At 44.3% G+C, this 18,868-nt stretch overlaps 1 protein-coding gene across 3 annotated transcripts in view; it reads right to left on the bottom strand.

Moving 5' to 3' along the window:
* Positions 1-18,868, bottom strand: part of mtor (mechanistic target of rapamycin kinase) — a 120,982-nt gene that overhangs the window by 85,613 nt on the left and 16,501 nt on the right. The gene's annotated exons all lie outside the window — the stretch shown is intronic.

The raw sequence follows: 18,868 nt of genomic DNA, 5'->3' as shown, positions 1-18,868 counted from the left end.
GGGCGCTGTTGAGACATTTTGCCACGCCCATTAATGCAAACCATGAAATATCAAATTTATCTCCAGGCCTGGCTTGCGTGCCAAATTTGGTGCCTTTTGGGGAACTATCAAATATGGACCAATCAGATGAAGGGGGGGTGCGCTTGTTGGCGTCTAGCGTCGCCACGGTAACACTTTCGAAAGAGAAAAGTAATGCGTGTAGTCGCAGGATGGAGACGCACATTTTGATGTATAACACATCTGGGTTCACGATACGGTTCGGGCTGAATTAACTCTCGAAGAATGGCATATATTGCTCCAAAATTACGCAATTAATTCAGAATGTTCAAAATGGCCGACTTCCTGTTCGGTTTCGGCCATGGCGCCAAGAGACTTTTCTTTTAGTTGCGACATAATACAGGAGTGTACCGATTTTCGTTCATGTACGTCAAACCGTATTATGGGGCTTGAGGCACAAAGTTTTTTCTGTCGAACCAATCAGATGAAGGGTGGGCGCGCTTTTTGGCGTCTAGCGTCGCCACGGTAACGCTTTTGAAAGAGAAAAGTAATGCGTGTTGTCGCAGGATGGAGACGCACATTTTGATGTATAACACACTTGGGGGCACGTTACGGTTCGGGCTAAATTAACTTTCGAAGGAATGGCATAAATTTCGCCAAAATGACACGACTAATTCAAAATGGCCTACTTCCTGTTCGGTTTCGGGCATGACGCCAAGAGACTTTTCTTTCAGTTGCGCCATGATACAGGTGTGTACCGATTTTCGTGCATGTACGTCAAACCGTATCGTGGGGCTTGAGGCACAAAGTTTTCAAGGGGGCGCTGTTGAGCCATTTTGCCACCCCCATTAATGGAAACCATTAAATATCAAATTTTTCGCCAGGCCTGACTAGGGTGCAAAATTTGGTGACTTTTTGGGCATGTTAAGGGGGGCAAAAAGGCCTTCACTTTGTCAGGAAAATAATAATAATAATAATTAAAGCTGCAAGCAGCGATGAACGGGCCCTCGCACTCACGGCCACCGCCCCCCTTAAGCATATCAGAAATGACACCACCCACAACTTCCTATGTCAAACCATTCAAAAGTTATAGCAGAAAAAAGGGACAACCAATCAGAAGAAGGGGCGGGGCTAATTCAGGCCAATGAAGGTCAAGGACTCCATACAGAATCTGATGACACCACCCACGACTTCCTATGTCAAACAATTAAAATGTTATAGCAGAAAATCGGGACAACCAATCAGAAGAAGGGGCGGGGCTAATTAAGGCCAACGAAGCTTAAGAACTCTTTACAGAGTCCCATGATACCACCCACGACTCCCTATGTCAAACCATTAAAAAGTTATAGCAGAAAAAAGGGACAACCAATCAGAAGAAGGGGCGGGGCTAATTCTGGCCAATGAAGGTCAAGGACTCCATAAAGAATCTGATGACACCACCCAGGACTCTCTATGTCAAACCATTCCAATGTTATAGCAGAAAATCGGGACAACCAATCAGAAGAAGGGGCGGGGCTAATTAAGGCCAACGAAGCTTAAGGACTCATTACAGAGTCCCATGACACCACCCACAACTTCCTATGTCAAACCATTCAAAAGTTATGGCAGATAAAAGTATTCTAGGGGGCGCTGTTGAGCCGTTAGGCCACGCCCATTAATGCAAACCATGAAATATCAAATTTATTGCCAAGTCTGGCTTGCATGCAAAATTTTGTGACTTTTGGAGAACTATCAAATATGGACCAATCACATGAAGGGGGGGCGCGCCTTTTGGCGTCTAGCGTCGCCACGGTAACACTTTTGAAAGAGAAAAGTAATGCGTGTAGTCGCAGGATGTAGACGCACATTTTGATGTATAACACACCTGGGTGCACGTTACGGTTCGGGCTGAATTAACTGCCGAAGGAATGGCATAAATTTCGCCAAAATGACACAATTTATTCAAAATGGCCGACATCCTGTTCGGTTTCGGCCATGGCTCCAAGAGACTTTTCTTTAAGTTGTGCCATGATACAGGTGTGTAGCGATTTTCGTGCATGTACGTCAAACCGTATTGTGGGGCTTGAGGCACAAAGTTTTCCGGGGGGCGCTGTTGAGCCATTTTGCCACGCCCATTAATGCAAACCATGAAATATCAAATTTATCGCCAGGCCTGGCTTGCATGCCAAATTTGGTGCCTTTTGGGGAACTATCAAATATGGACCAATCAGATGAAGGGGGGGTGCGCTTGTTGGCTTCTAGCGTCGCCACGGTAACACTTTTGAAAGAGAAAAGTAATGCGTGTAGTCGCAGGATGGAGACGCACATTTTGATGTATAACACATCTGGGTTCACAATACGGTTCGGGCTGAATTAACTCTCGAAGGAATGGCATATATTGCTCCAAAATTACGCAATTAATTCAGAATGTTCAAAATGGCCGACTTCCTGTTCGGTTTCGGCCATGGCGCCAAGAGACTTTTCTTTTAGTTGCAACATGATACAGGAGTGTACCAATTTTCGTTCATGTACATCAAACCGTATTATGGGGCTTGAGGCGCAAAGTTTTTTCTGTCTGAACCAATCAGATGAAGGGTGGGCGCGCTTTTTGGCGTCTAGCGTCGCCACGGTAACGCTTTTGAAAGAGAAAAGTAATGCGTGCGGTCGCAGGAGGGAGACGCACATTTTGATGTATAATACACCTGGGTGCACGTTACGGTTCGGGCTGAATTAACTGCCGAAGGAATGGCATAAATTTCGCCAAAATGACACGATTAATTCAAAATGGCCGACTTCCTGTTCGGTTTCGGGCATGACGGCAAGAGACTTTTCTTTAAGTTGTCCCATGATACAGGTGTGTACCGATTTTCGTGCATGTACGTCAAACCGTATCGTGGGGCTTGAGGCACAAAGTTTTCAAGGGGGCGCTGTTGAGCCATTTTGCCACGCCCATTAATGCAAACCATGAAATATCAAATTTTTCGCCAGGCCTGACTTGGGTGCAAAATTTGGTGACTTTTTGGGCATGTTAAGGGGGCCAAAAAGGCCATCACTTTGTCAGAAGAAAAATAATAATAAAAATTCCTGCAAATACAATAGGGCCTTCGCACTGCAAGTGCTCGGGCCCTAATAATTAAAGCTGCAAGCAGCGATGAACGGGCCCTCGCACTCACGTCCACCGCCCCCCATAAGCATATCAGAAATGACCCCACCCACGACTCCCTACGTCAAACCATTCCAAAGTTATAGCAGAAAAAAGGGACAACCAATCAGAAGAAGGGGCGGGGCTAATTAAGGCCAACGAAGCTTAAGGACTCATTACAGAGTCCCATGACACCACCCACAACTTCCTATGTGAGAAAAGTATTCTAGGGGGCGCTGTTGAGCCGTTAGGCCACGCCCATTAATGCAAACCATTAAATATCAAATGTATCACCAGGCCTGGCTTGCATGCAAAATTTGATTACTTTTGGAGAACTATCAAATATGGACCAATCAGATGAAGGGGACGAGCGCTTTTTCACGTCTAGCGACGCCACGGTAACACTTTTGAAAGAGAAAAGTAATGTGCGTCGTCGCAGGAAAGAGACGCACATCTTGATGTAAAAAAAACACAAAATTTGCTTACAAAAATTTCAGCATCCTGCCAGGCTCGAACTCCCAAACACCGGCACCAAAGATCGCAATGATCTGGTTGAGCTATATCTCAGTTGATACCTCACATTGACTTACTGGCTTAGGAGAGACCCAGATAGCGATAAAATGTCTGGAACTTTTTATTCCTAATTTTTTTAATATTTGTAAGGTATAAATATTAGTAAAACACTACTACTTTATTATTACTTTTTCTGTAACCATTCTACCGCGGTTCTAACCGGGCTGAGCACGGGACTATTTCTAACGTCACCACATTACAACAGCTGATTGGTCGGGGGGCGGGGCCGTCATCACCCTACTCGCCACTGATTGGTCGGGGGGCGGGGCCGGCAGACGTTTGAATCAGGAAGCGGGAGTCAAACCATTAAAAAGTTATAGCAGAAAAAAGGGACAACCAATCAGAAGAAGGGGCGGGGCTAATTAAGGCCAACGAAGCTTAAGGACTCATTACTGAGTCCCATGACACCACCCACAACTTCCTATGTCAAACCATTCAAAAGTTATGGCAGATAAAAGTATTCTAGGGGGCGCTGTTGAGCCGTTAGGCCACGCCCATTAATGCAAACCATGAAATATCAAATGTATCGCCAAGTCTGACTTGCATGCAAAATTTGATTACTTTTGGAGAACTATCAAATATGGACCAATCAGATGAAGGGGACGAGCGCTTTTTCACGTCTAGCGTCGCCACGGTAACACTTTTGAAAGAGAAAAGTAATGTGCGTCGTCGCAGGAAAGAGACGCACATCTTGATGTAAAAAAAACACAAAATTTGCTTACAAAAATTTCAGCATCCTGCCAGGCTCGAACTCCCAACCACCGGCACCAAAGACCGCAATGATCTGGTTGAGCTATATCTCAGCTGATACCTCAGTTTGATTTACTGGCTTAGGACAGACCAAGACAGCGATATAATGTCTGGAACTTTTTTTTCCTAATTTTTTAAATATTTGTAAGGTATAAATATTAGTAAAACACTACTATTTTATTATTACTTTTTCTGTAACCATTCCACCGAGGTTCTAACCGGGCTGAGCACGGGACTATTTCTAACGTCACCACATTACAACAGCTGATTGGTCGGGGGGCGGGGCCGTCATCACCCTACTCGCCACTGATGTGTCGGGGGGCGGGGCCGTCATCACCCTACTCGCCACTGATTGGTCGGGGGGCGGGGCCGGCAGACGTTTGAATCAGGAAGCGGGAGTCAAACCATTAAAAAGTTATAGCAGAAAAAAGGGACAACCAATCAGAAGAAGGGGCGGGGCTAATTAAGGCCAACGAAGCTTAAGGACTCATTACAGAGTCCCATGACACCACCCACAACTTCCTATGTCAAACCATTCAAAAGTTATGGCAGATAAAAGTATTCTAGGGGGCGCTGTTGAGCCGTTAGGCCACGCCCATTAATGCAAACCATGAAATATCAAATTTATCACCAAGTCTGGCTTGCATGCAAAATTTGGTGACTTTTGGAGAACTATCAAATATGGACCAATCACATGAAGGGGGGGCGCGCCTTTTGGCGTCTAGCGTCGCCACGGTAACACTTTTGAAAGAGAAAAGTAATGCGTGGTGTCGCAGGATGTAGACGCACATTTTGATGTATAACACACCTGGGTGCACGTTACGGTTCGGGCTGAATTAACTGCCGAAGGAATGGCATAAATTTCGCCAAAATGACACAATTTATTCAAAATGGCCGACATCCTGTTCGGTTTCGGCCATGGCTCCAAGAGACTTTTCTTTAAGTTGTGCCATGATACAGGTGTGTAGCGATTTTCGTGCATGTACGTCAAACCGTATTGTGGGGCTTGAGGCACAAAGTTTTCCGGGGGGCGCTGTTGAGCCATTTTGCCACGCCCATTAATGCAAACCATGAAATATCAAATTTATCGCCAGGCCTGGCTTGCATGCCAAATTTGGTGCCTTTTGGGGAACTATCAAATATGGACCAATCAGATGAAGGGGGGGTGCGCTTGTTGGCGTCTAGCGTCGCCACGGTAACACTTTTCAAAGAGAAAAGTAATGCGTGTAGTCGCAGGATGGAGACGCACATTTTGATGTATAACACATCTGGGTTCACGATACGGTTCGGGCTGAATTAATTCTCGAAGGAATGGCATATATTGCTCCAAAATTACGCGATTAATTCAGAATGTTCAAAATGGCCGACTTCCTGTTCGGTTTCGGCCATGGCGCCAAGAGACTTTTCTTTTAGTTGCAACATGATACAGGAGTGTACCGATTTTCGTTCAGGTACGTCAAACCGTATTATGGGGCTTGAGGCGCAAAGTTTTTTCTGTCTGAAGCAACGAGATGAAGGGTGGGCGCGCTTTTTGGCGTCTAGCGTCGCCACGGTAACGCTTTTGAAAGAGAAAAGTAATGCGTGTGGTCGCAGGAGGGAGACGCACATTTTGGTGTATAACACACTTGGGGGCACGTTACGGTTCGGGCTGAATTAACTTTCGAAGGAATGGCATAAATTTCGCCAAAATGACACGACTAATTCAAAATGGCCGACATCCTGTTCGGTTTCGGGCATGACCCCAAGAGACTTTTGTTTAAGTTGTCCCATGATACAGGTGTGTACCGATTTTCGTGCATGTACGTCAAACCATATCGTGGGGCTTGAGGCACAAAGTTTTCAAGGGGGCGCTGTTGAGCCATTTTGCCACGCCCATTAATGCAAACCTTTAAATATCAAATTTTTCGCCAGGCCTGACTAGGGTGCAAAATTTGGTGACTTTTTGGGCATGTTAAGGGGGGCAAAAAGGCCATCACTTTGTCAGGAAAATAATAATAATAATAATAATTAAAGCTGCAAGCAGCAATGAACGGGCCCTCGCACTCACGGCCACCGCCCCCCCATAAGCATATCAGAAATGACACCACCCACGACTTTCTTTGTCAAACCATTGAAAAGCTATAGCAGAAAAAAGGGACAATCAATCAGAAGAAGGGGCGGGGCTAATTCAGGCCAATGAAAGTCAAGGACTCCGTACAGAATCTGATGACACCACCCACGACTCTCTATGTCAAACCATTCCAAAGTTATAGCAGAAAATCGGGACAACCAATCAGAAGAAGGGGCGGGGCTAATTAAGGCTAACGAAGCTTAAGGACTCATTACAGAGTCCCATGACACCACCCACGACTTCCTATGTCAAACCATTCAAAAGTTATAGCAGAAAATCGGGACAACCAATCAGAAGAAGGGGCGGGGCTAATTCAGGCCAATGAAGGTCAAGGACTCCATAAAGAATCTGATGACACCACCCACGACTCTCTATGTCAAACCATTCAAAAGTTATGGCAGAGAAAAGTATTCTAGGGGGCGCTGTTGAGCCGTTAGGCCACGTCCATTAATGCAAACCATGAAATATCAAATTTATCACCAGGCCTGGCTTGCATGCAAAATTTGGTGACTTTTGGAGAACTATCAAATATGGACCAATCAGATGAAGGGGGGGCGCGCCTTTTGGCGTCTAGCGTCGCCACGGTAACACTTTTGAAAGAGAAAAGTAATGCGCGTAGTCGCAGGATGGAGACGCACATTTTGATGTATAACACACTTGGGGACACGTTACAGTTCGGGCTGAATTAACTGCCGAATGAATGGCATAAATTTCGCCAAAATGACACGATTAATTCAAAATGGCCGACATCCTGTTCGGTTTCGGGCATGACCCCAAGAGACTTTTGTTTAAGTTGCGCCATGATACAGGTGTGTACCGATTTCCGTGCATGTACGTCTAACAGTATTGCGGGGCTTGAGGCACAAAGTTTTCAAGGGGGCGCTGTTGAGCCATTTTGCCACGCCAATTAATGCAAACCATTAAATACCAAATTTATCGCCAGGCCTGGCTTGGGTGCAAAATTTGGTGCCTTTTGGGGAACTATCAAATATGGACCAATCACATGAAGGGGGGGTGCGCTTGTTGGCGTCTAGCGTCGCCACGGTAACACTTTGGAAAGAGAAAAGTAATGCGTGTAGTCGCAGGATGGAGACGCACATTTTGATGTGTAACACATCTGGGTTCACGATACGGTTAGGGCTGAATTAACTCTCGAAGGAATGGCATATATTGCTCCAAAATTACGCGATTAATGCAGAATGTTCAAAATGGCCGACTTCCTGTTCGGTTTTGGCCATGGCGCCAAGAGACTTTTCTTTTAGTTGCGACATGATACAGGTGTGTACCGATTTTCGTTCATGTACGTCAAAGCGTATTATGGGGCTTGAGGCGCAAAGTTTTTTCTTTCTGAACCAATCAGATGAAGGGTGGGCACGCTTTTTGGCGTCTAGCGTCGCCACGGTAACGCTTTCGAAAGAGAAAAGTAATGCGTGGGGTCGGATGATGGAGACGCACATTTTGATGTATAACACACTTGGGGGAACGTTACAGTTCGGGCTGAATTAACTTTCGAAGGAATGGCATAAATTTCGCCAAAATGACACGACTAATTCAAAATGGCCGACATCCTGTTCGGTTTCGGGCATGACCCCAAGAGACTTTTGTTTAAGTTGTCCCATGATACAGGTGTGTACCGATTTTCGTCCATGTACGTCTAACAGTATCGTGGGGCTTGAGGCACAAAGTTTTCAAGGGGGCGCTGTTGAGCCATTTTGCCACGCCCATTAATGCAAACCTTTAAATATCAAATTTTTCGCCAGGCCTGACTAGGGTGCAAAATTTGGTGACTTTTTGGGCATGTTAAGGGGGGCAAAAAGGCCTTCACTTTGTCAGGAAAATAATAATAATAATAATTAAAGCTGCAAGCAGCGATGAACGGGCCCTCGCACTCACGGCCACCGCCCCCATAAGCATATCAGAAATGACACCACCCACGACTCTCTATGTCAAACCATTCCAAAGTTATAGCAGAAAATCGGGACAACCAATCAGAATAAGGGGCGGGGCTAATTAAGGCCAACGAAGCTTAAGGACTCATTACAGAGTCCCATGCCACCACCCACGACTTCCTATGTCAAACCATTCAAAAGTTATAGCATAAAAAAGGGACAACCAATCAGAAGAAGGGGCGGGGCTAATTCAGGCCAATGAAGGTCAAGGGCTCCATAAAGAATCTGATGACATCACCCACGACTCTCTATGTCAAACCATTCCAAAGTTATAGCAGAAAATCGGGACAACCAATCAGAAGAAGGGGCGGGGCTAATTCAGGCCAACGAAGCTTGAGGACTCATTACAGAGTCCCATGACACCACCCACAACTTCCTATGTCAAACCATTCAAAAGTTATGGCAGATAAAAGTATTCTAGGGGGCGCTGTTGAGCCGTTAGGCCACGCCCATTAATGCAAACCATGAAATATCAAATTTATCGCCAAGTCTGTCTTGCATGCAAAATTTGGTGACTTTTGGAGAACTATCAAATATGGACCAATCAGATTTCAAAATGGCCGACTTCCTGTTCGGTTTCGGCCATGGCTCCAAGAGACTTTTCTTTAAGTTGTGCCATGATACAGGTGTGTAGTGATTTTCGTGCATGTACGTCAAACCGTATTGTGGGGCTTGAGGCACAAAGTTTTCAGGGGGGCGCTGTTGAGCCATTTTGCCACGCCCATTAATGCAAACCATGAAATATCAAATTTATCGCCAGGCCTGACTTGCATGCCAAATTTGGTGCCTTTTGGGGAACTATCAAATATGGACCAATCAGATGAAGGGGGTGTGCGCTTGTTGGCGTCTAGCGTCGCCACGGTAACACTTTCGAAAGAGAAAAGTAATGCGTGTAGTCGCAGGATGGAGACGCACATTTTGATGTATAACACATCTGGGTTCACGATACGGTTCGGGCTGAATTAACTCTCGAAGGAATGGCATATATTGCTCCAAAATTACGCGATTAATGCAGAATGTTCAAAATGGCCGACTTCCTGTTCGGTTTCGGCCATGGCGCCAACAGACTTTTCTTTTAGTTGCGACATGATACAGGTGTGTACCGATTTTCGTTCATGTACGTCAAAGCGTATTATGGGGCTTGAGGCGCAAAGTTTTTTCTGTCTGAACCAATCAGATGAAGGGTGGGCACGCTTTTTGGCGTCTAGCGTCGCCACGGTAACGCTTTCGAAAGAGAAAAGTAATGCGTGGGGTCGGATGATGGAGACGCACATTTTGATGTATAACACACTTGGGGGAACGTTACGGTTCGGGCTGAATTAACTTTCGAAGGAATGGCATAAATTTCGCCAAAATGACACGACTAATTCAAAATGGCCGACATCCTGTTCGGTTTCGGGCATGACCCCAAGAGACTTTTGTTTAAGTTGTCCCATGATACAGGTGTGTACCGATCTTCGTCCATGTACGTCTAACAGTATCGTGGGGCTTGAGGCACAAAGTTTTCAAGGGGGCGCTGTTGAGCCATTTTGCCACGCCCATTAATGCAAACCTTTAAATATCAAATTTTTCGCCAGGCCTGACTAGGGTGCAAAATTTGGTGACTTTTTGGGCATGTTAAGGGGGGCAAAAAGGCCTTCACTTTGTCAGGAAAATAATAATAATAATAATAATAATAATAATAAAAATTCCTGCAAATACAATAGGGCCTTCGCACTGAAGGTGCTCGGGCCCTAATAATAATAAAAATTCCTGCAAATACAATAGGGCCTTCGCACTGAAGGTGCTCGGGCCCTAATAATAATAATAATTAAAGCTGCAAGCAGCGATGAACGGGCCCTCGCACTCACGGCCACCGCCCCCATAAGCATATCAGAAATGACACCACCCACGACTTCCTATGTCAAACCATTCAAAAGTTATAGTAGAAAATCGGGACAACCAATCAGAAGAAGGGGCAGGGCTAATTCAGGCCAATGAAGCTCAAGGACTCAATACCGATTCAGGTGACATCACCCACAACTCTATGTCAAAACATTTAAAATTTATGGCAGGAAATATGGACAACCAATCAGAAGAAGGGGCGGAGCTAATTTTCACCAATTATGGTCAAGGACTCAATATCGAGTCCCATGACACCCCCCACAACTCTCTATGTCAAACCATTCAAAAGTTATGGCAGAGAATAGTATCCTAGGGGGCGCTGTTGAGCCGTTAGGCCACGCCCATTAATGCAAACCATGAAATATCAAATGTATCACCAGGCCTGGCTTGCATGCAAAATCTGGTGACTATCAAATATGGACCAATCACATGAAGGGGGGGCGCGCCTTTTGGCGTCTAGCGTCGTCACGGTAACACTTTTGAAAGAGAAAAGTAATGCGTGTAGTCCCAGGATGGAGACGCACATTTTGATTTATAACACACCTGGGTGCACATTACGGTTCGGGCTGTATTAATTGCTGAAGGAATGGCATAAATTGCGCCAAAATTACACAATTAATTCAAAATGGTCGACTTCCTGTTCGGTTTCGGCCATGGCGCCAAGAGACTTTTCTTTAAGTTGTGCCATGATACAGGTGTGTACCGATTTTCGTGCATGTACGTCAAACCGTATTGTGGGGCTTGAGGCACAAAATTTTCCGGGGGGCGCTGTTGAGCCATTTTGCCACGCCCATTAATGTAAACCATAAAATATCAAATTTATCGCCAGGCCTGGCTTGCATGCCAAATTTGGTGCCTTTTGGGGAACTATCAAATATGGACCAATCAGATGAAGGGGGGGTGCGCTTGTTGGCGTCTAGCGTCGCCACGGTAACACTTTTGAAAGAGAAAAGTAATGCGTGTAGTCGCAGGATGGAGACGCACATTTTGATGTATAACACATCTGGGTGCACGTTACGGTTCGGGCCGTATTAATTCTCGAAGGAATGGCATATATTGCTCCAAAATTACGCGATTAATTCAGAATGTTCAAAATGGCCGACTTCCTGTTCGGCTTCGGCCATGGCGCCAAGAGACTTTTCTTTAAGTTGCGACATGATACAGGTGTGTACCGATTTTCGTTCATGTACGTCAAACCGTATTATGGGGCTTGAGGCGCAAAGTTTTTTCGGTCTGAACCAATCAGATGAAGGGGAGGCGCGCTTTTTCACGTCTAGCGTCGCCACGGTAACGCTTTTGAAAGAGAAAAGTAATGCGTGGTGTCGGAGGATGGAGACGCACATTTTGATGTATAACACACCTGGGTGCACGTTACGGTTCGGGCCGTATTAACTGCCGAAGGAAGGGCATAAATTGCGCCAAAATTACACAATTAATTCAAAATGGCCGACTTCCTGTTCGGTTTCGGGCATGACGCCAAGAGACTTTTCTTTAAGTTGCCACATGATACAGGTGTGTACCGATTTTCGTGCATGTACGTCAAACCGTATCGTGGGGCTTGAGGCACAAAGTTTTCAAGGGGGCGCTGTTGAGCCATTTTGCCACGCCCATTAATGCAAACCATTAAATATCAAATTTTTCGCCAGGCCTGACTTGCATGCAAAATTTGGTGACTTTTTGGGCACGTTTAGGGGGGCAAAAAGGCCTTCCTTTTGTCAGAAAAATAATAATAATAATTAAAGCTGCAAGCAGCGATGAACGGGCCCTCGCACTCACGGCCACCGCCCCCCATAAGCATATCAGAAATGACACCACCCACGACTTCCTATGTCAAACCATTCAAAAGATATAGCAGAAAAAAGGGACAACCAATCAGAAGAAGGGGCGGGGCTAATTCAGGCCAATGAAGGTCAAGGACTCCATAAAGAATCTGATGACCCCACCCACGACTCTCTATGTCAAACCATTCCAAAGTTATAGCAGAAAATCAGGACAACCAATCAGAAGAAGGGGCGGGGCTAATTCAGGCCAATGAAGGTCAAGGACTCCATAAAGAATCTGATGACACCACCCACGACTCTCTATGTCAAACCATTCCAATGTTATAGCAGAAAAATCAGGACAACCAATCAGAAGAAGGGGCGGGGCTAATTAAGGCCAACGAAGCTTAAGGACTCATTACAGAGTCCCATGACACCACCCACGACTTCCTATGTCAAACCATTAAAAAGTTATAGCAGAAAAAAGGGACAACCAATCAGAAGAAGAGGCGGGGCTAATTCTGGCCAATGAAGGTCAAGGACTCCATAAAGAATCTGATGACACCACCCAGGACTCTCTATGTCAAACCATTCCAATGTTATAGCAGAAAATCAGGACAACCAATCAGAAGAAGGGGCGGGGCTAATTAAGGCCAACGAAGCTTAAGGACTCATTACAGAGTCCCATGACACCACCCACGACTTCCTATGTCAAACCATTCAAAAGTTATGGCAGATAAAAGTATTCTAGGGGGCGCTGTTGAGCCGTTAGGCCACGCCCATTAATGCAAACCATGAAATATCAAATTTATCGCCAAGTCTGGCTTGCATGCAAAATTTGGTAACTTTTGGAGAACTATCAAATATGGACCAATCAGATTTCAAAATGGCCGACTTCCTGTTCGGTTTCGGCCATGGCGCCAAGAGACTTTTCTTTAAGTTGTGCCATGATACAGGTGTGTAGCGATTTTCGTGCATGTACGTGAAACCGTATTGTGGGGCTTGAGGCACAAAGTTTTCCGTGGGGCGCTGTTGAGCCATTTTGCCACGCCCATTAATACAAACCATGAAATATCAAATTCATCGCCAGGCCTGGCTTGCATGCAAAATTTGGTGACTTTTGGGGAACTATCAAATATGGACCAATCAGATGAAGGGGGGCGCGCCTTATGGCGTCTAGCGTCGCCACGGTAACACTTTTGAAAGAGAAAAGTAATGCGTGTAGTCGCAGGATGGAGACGCACATTTTGATGTATAACACATCTGGGTTCACGATACGGTTAGGGCCGTATTAATTCTCGAAGGAATGGCATATATTGCTCCAAAATTACGTGATAAATTCAGAATGTTCAAAATGGCCGACTTCCTGTTCGGTTTCGGCCATGGTGCCAAGAGACTTTTCTTTAAGTAGCAACATGATACAGATGTGTACCGATTTTCGTTCATGTACGTCAAACCGTATTATGGGGCTTGAGGCGCAAAGTTTTTTCTGTCTGAACCAATCAGATGAAGGGTGGGCGCGCTTTTTGGCGTCTAGCGTCGCCAAGGTAACGCTTTTGAAAGGGAAAAGTAATGCGTGGTGTCGGAGGATGGAGACGCACATTTTGATGTATAACACACTTGGGTGCACGTTACGGTTCGGGCCGTATTAACTGCCGAAGGAATGGCATGAATTTTGCCAAAATGACACGATTAATTCAAAATGGCCGACATCCTGTTCGGTTTCGGGCATGACTCCAAGAGACTTTTCTTTAAGTTGTGTACTGATACAGGTGTGTACCGATTTTCGTGCATGTACGTCAAACCGTATCGTGGGGCTTGAGGCACAAAGTTTTCAAGGGGGCGCTGTTGAGCCATTTTGCCACGCCCATTAATGCAAACTATTAAATATCAAATTTTTCGCCAGGCCTGGCTTGCATGCAAAATTTGGTGACTTTTTGGGCACGTTTGGGGGGGCAAAAAGGCCCTCCTTTCGTCAGAAAAATAATAAGAATAATAATAAAAAAAATACAAATAATTCCTACAGATACAATAGGGCCTTCGCACTGAAGGTGCTCGGGCCCTAATAACGCGAAGAATTCCTACAGATACAATAGGGCCTTCGCACTGAAGGTGCTCGGGCCCTAAAAATTCCTGCAAATACAATAGGGCCTTCGCACTGAAGGTGCTCGGGCCCTAATAATAATAAAAATTCCTGCAAATACAATAGGGCCTTCGCACTGCAAGTGCTCGGGCCCTAATAATAAAAATTCCTGCAAATACAATAGGGCCTTCGCACTGCAAGTGCTCGGGCCCTAAAAATTCCTGCAAATACAATAGGGCCTTCGCACTGCAAGTGCTCGGGCCCTAAAAAAATACAAATAATTCCTACAGATACAATAGGGCCTTCGCACTGCAAGTGCTCGGGCCCTAATAAAAATTCCTACAGATACAATAGGGCCTTCGCACTGAAGGTGCTCGGGCCCTAATAATAATAAAAATTCCTGCAAATACAATAGGGCCTTCGCACTGAAGGTGCTCGGGCCCTAAATATATGTAACAACAAAGAACCAGTAAGAAAAGAAAAAAGGAAAAATAAATAATAAATAGTCCCGATTAAAACAAGGACAAAAGATCAGTAAATATTACCTGCATAATTCCATAATTCTCTCTCTTACATCTTATCCTTCAATCTTGTTGGTATTTACCAATCATGGTCTGTTTTAAACAATTTTTAAACTGTATGATGTTTTTACTTTGTTTAAGATTATATGGCAAGCTATTCCACAACTTAACCCCTGTAACACTTGAAGAATAAAAGCCGCATGGTGACGTGAACTGCAGCTGTTTCTAAGCTGCTTTAGATGAAAACATCGGTGGGTTTTTGTGTCCTTCAAAGTGTAATTATTACAAGCAGATTAGAAAACAACAAGAATTAGATTTTTAAAACAATTATTCATCCAACCTCTGAAGGAATTCATTAGTATTTTAAGTCCTAAACAAAAGCACTGTCCATTTAAGAAATATTTCAAAGGTTTTTTCCCCCCAATAAGTCTTAAACGGCATTTAAAACAGAGTAAAACTCCAACTCCGACTTCTTTGTTCCCAAAACTTCAATCTGAGTAGCCAGAACCCAAGAACCTCAAGCACAGAGACCCAGATGAAGCATCCAAAGGAACGAAACCAGACCACCAGACCCCCAACCAACCACCCAAAAAACACAAGGAATAAAACTAAACATAAAGACCAACAACTACCTGTAAAACGAACAGATTTGAAACCAGGAAGAACCACAGGCACCAGAAAAAGAACCCACAGGAGAACTACAGCGACCAAAAGCAGAATGACAAGAATTACTCAAACAAAAATCCCCAGACCCCGAGACCCCGAGAACCTGAAGACAAGGATGAAGACCTAAAAGAAACTGGACCACAACCTGGCACCTGGCACAAGCACCTGGAGAACAAGTTCTCAACTACTACAACTAATGATCTATAAACATTATGAATAAGAAAAATACTTTTTAACCACATTTAAAGCCTTTATTTATTTATTTTAAACGACTTGCTTACCTCATCTTTTAAAAGCGAGCCATATCTAACATCTGCACTTATGCCGGTTAACATCTGGGAAAACGAGAGCACAAAATGTGGACTTGAGGTTTTGTCCTGGATCTTTTGGTAGGAGATGAAGTACATGGATCTGGACAAATAAAATGTATTATTATTATTATTATTATGGATCTACTTCATTTGGGGCATTGATACAGTTCTTTGGCGTTACGAGGCCCAAGCCCACCTCTGTGAGCCGTGGTTAAACCGGCGAAGAGGTAAAACGGTGCAGTCTTAACACGTGTATGCATATGTGCACCAGGTGCAGAGTAGACTCAACGCCTTTATACTGATAATTAGTTGAGATAACGTGGATATCTATAACAGACCGTCCAGGTCCGGTTATTACTCCCGAGGCCGTGAAAGACACAGCAGGAGATATTATCAAGGCTGCTGCTTTACGAAACATTCCTAGCGGCCAGCGAGGGATAAGCCAGAGATGAAGGACGAAAGCCCGTCCACCTGGATGTTTCCATAATAAACAGATAAACTTGGATCCATCCACATACGTGGCAGACGCACGCATCATTAAATACTTATATATACGTATATTGCTGCCATTTTTCCACGCCCGGGAAGCAGTTGAGGAGTTAAGGGCTTCCCGCAGGAGTTCACAGCGGTTCACCTCTGGGTCATATAAGATCTGACCATAATAAGTGTTAAAAAAAAAAAAAATGGACCTGGGTCGCTTGAAACCTGCCATTTAAATGTAAATGAACCCTAAATAGTTTCAGTCCCATCCAATGTAAAGACTAATCCAAAATCTTTTAAACAGATAACAGTCTTTTTAAATCCATCATTTTAGTTTAGTTTTTTAGGGCTGCTTATTATTCGTTTCAATAGTCGATGACTAGTCGACTAATCGGATTATGAGTCCCATAATTATCCAATGGTTCTTATTTAGCTCTCAGCTTAGCATGAGATTGTTTAAATAACGTGTTTATTATAAATTAAAGATATGAAAGACTGGCACTTTATTCAAAAATACATCTTTTAATGAACTTTGCTGCCGGTAGCCGCGATATTACATCGGCCGCCACCATATTGTTTACCAGGCGCAGTACTTTGTCGCACATGTGCAACTCTCAGCAGAGATAGGAAGGGATGGTGATGCCTCACTCTGTTGAAAAACACGTGTGGCGGCAATCAATACTATATTCAATACTAATGCCATGTCTACACTGTGTGTCTGCGTATGTGTCTGTGTGTGGAACTTGGGTGAATTGTGGTGTGCTTGTGTCTGTCTGTGTGTGTGCGGGGAGGGGGAGGGGGGCAGGGCATTAATACGTTTTCTGTTTATTTGTTTTATGTAAAGCACTTTGTGTTGCATTTTATGTATGAAAGGTGCTTTATAAATAAAGTTTGATTTGATTTGATTAATGTGTAATTCTCATCAAAGATAGAAAATAAAAATGAAGATGCCTCACTCCGTTCTTTTTTTTTTTTTTTGCCGACAATAGTTGGCAATTAGTTGTTTTTTGTCCACAACGTCAACTAATCCTTACACCCCTACTTTTACTACTACCTTTGTGACAGGAACTACAGATGGACTCGCAGCATGTGAGAAAACAAATCTGGTATTCAGCATTTTACTCTGCAGTACAGTTGTTGCTTCTCCAGATGTTTCCTCTCAAACTCCGAAGACACGGCAGACCAGCAGATTTCTCGCAGACCGAAAACAGTCGCTTTACTGTTGAATATTTTATTATTCCAATATTAAAAGCACCAATCAACGACTATGATAGATGGCCAAACATGTGTAACTGGAGACTCTTAAACAAGTGTAGTAATTCAGCTTTCAGCTACACAGAAAAGGGAACAATTTACAAGCCATAATAACAAACAAAGAAGCAATACTGTAAGTCTCTGGGAGAACAGATGCAGCATTTCATCATTTTTACGGCCCTTCTGCTCTGTTTTGATGCAAGTGGGATTACTTGAAGTCAGGTGATGAGATGAATCTATCCAGCGTCCCCTCCCGCCCCGTCAGATACTCGTGCTCCAGACGGTAACCCTGACAAATCTGCCAGCAGATATAAAATCTCCAGCTCTGGTCACAGTCCATTTAGTCCGAGAACAAACTGGTAAAATCATTAGCGCACCCGTCCAAGGTCACAAACCGAGAGGCATGCCTGGATCGGGGGGAGCCGAGACCCCGCGGCCTCTGAACACACGACGAAAGACAGATCTACATTTTTAATCGCACTTTATCGTGGATTTGAGATAACCAAGACGACGGTCTGCAAGTGACAGGCGGGAGATTTTCACGTTAACCCTCCAGAATGATCAAAAGAGTTTCTGCACTCGGTCATGCTGAATCTAAAAGTGCTGGGTGATACAACACAGGAAGCATCACTAAAAGGATAAACCTGGATGCTGGGGGATTCCTCTTTGAACAAAAAAAATAAAATAAAGCATCAGATTTTTCCGATTTTTTCCATTCTTTGATATAAAGAATGCTTCAGCTTCTTGGGAACCTGGCATATAATAGTTATAAATAAGTATTTACATTCAGAGGATTTTGGGAGGTCGAATTCAGGACAACTGGCAGGAAAAGATGTACCGTTCCCCAGGAGGGGGGCTGCGATCAGTCACTTACAGTTCTTTTTTTTTACTGTAACAATCAAGGACCTGCAAGAATAATTCAGCTTAAAGTATGCATTAAATCATGCAAGGACTGTACATGCAATCCCTTTCTCCAAATAAAAGAGGTGATATAAATCACTGACAGACTGTTTAACAGACTCCTGGAAGCCGTCTCAAGTGGGTCACCTAAAAATCGACCATCTCCACGATTCCACCGAACGCTGCAGAGCACGATTTTGGAGGATATTCAGTTGGGTTCACATCAAACGGGAGCCAGAAATGAAATCTGAGGGTGTGAGGGTTCACAGAAATCGCAAACCCACAGTCATTCACTCGGTCAGCTTCTCTAAGCAGCAGCACGACCTTGGACATATGCGTTTAGTTCTAGCTGCGTGGTATAAAATTATAAGCTTCAGATTTATATCGGTTACAGCAGCCAAACCCTTCGTGAGGATAAGATGTTGCTGGTTTAAGTAAAACAGGGTTAAGCTGTTTCATATGTGTGAAAACAAGAACAATGCATCTCGACAGTATTTATGTTTTGGCCA

This window comes from Cololabis saira, chromosome 12 (assembly GCF_033807715.1).
Source record: "Cololabis saira isolate AMF1-May2022 chromosome 12, fColSai1.1, whole genome shotgun sequence".
Classification (NCBI taxonomy): domain Eukaryota; kingdom Metazoa; phylum Chordata; class Actinopteri; order Beloniformes; family Belonidae; genus Cololabis; species Cololabis saira.
Note: the sequence above shows the minus strand (reverse complement) of the source record. Positions and strands in the feature narration are given on the sequence as shown.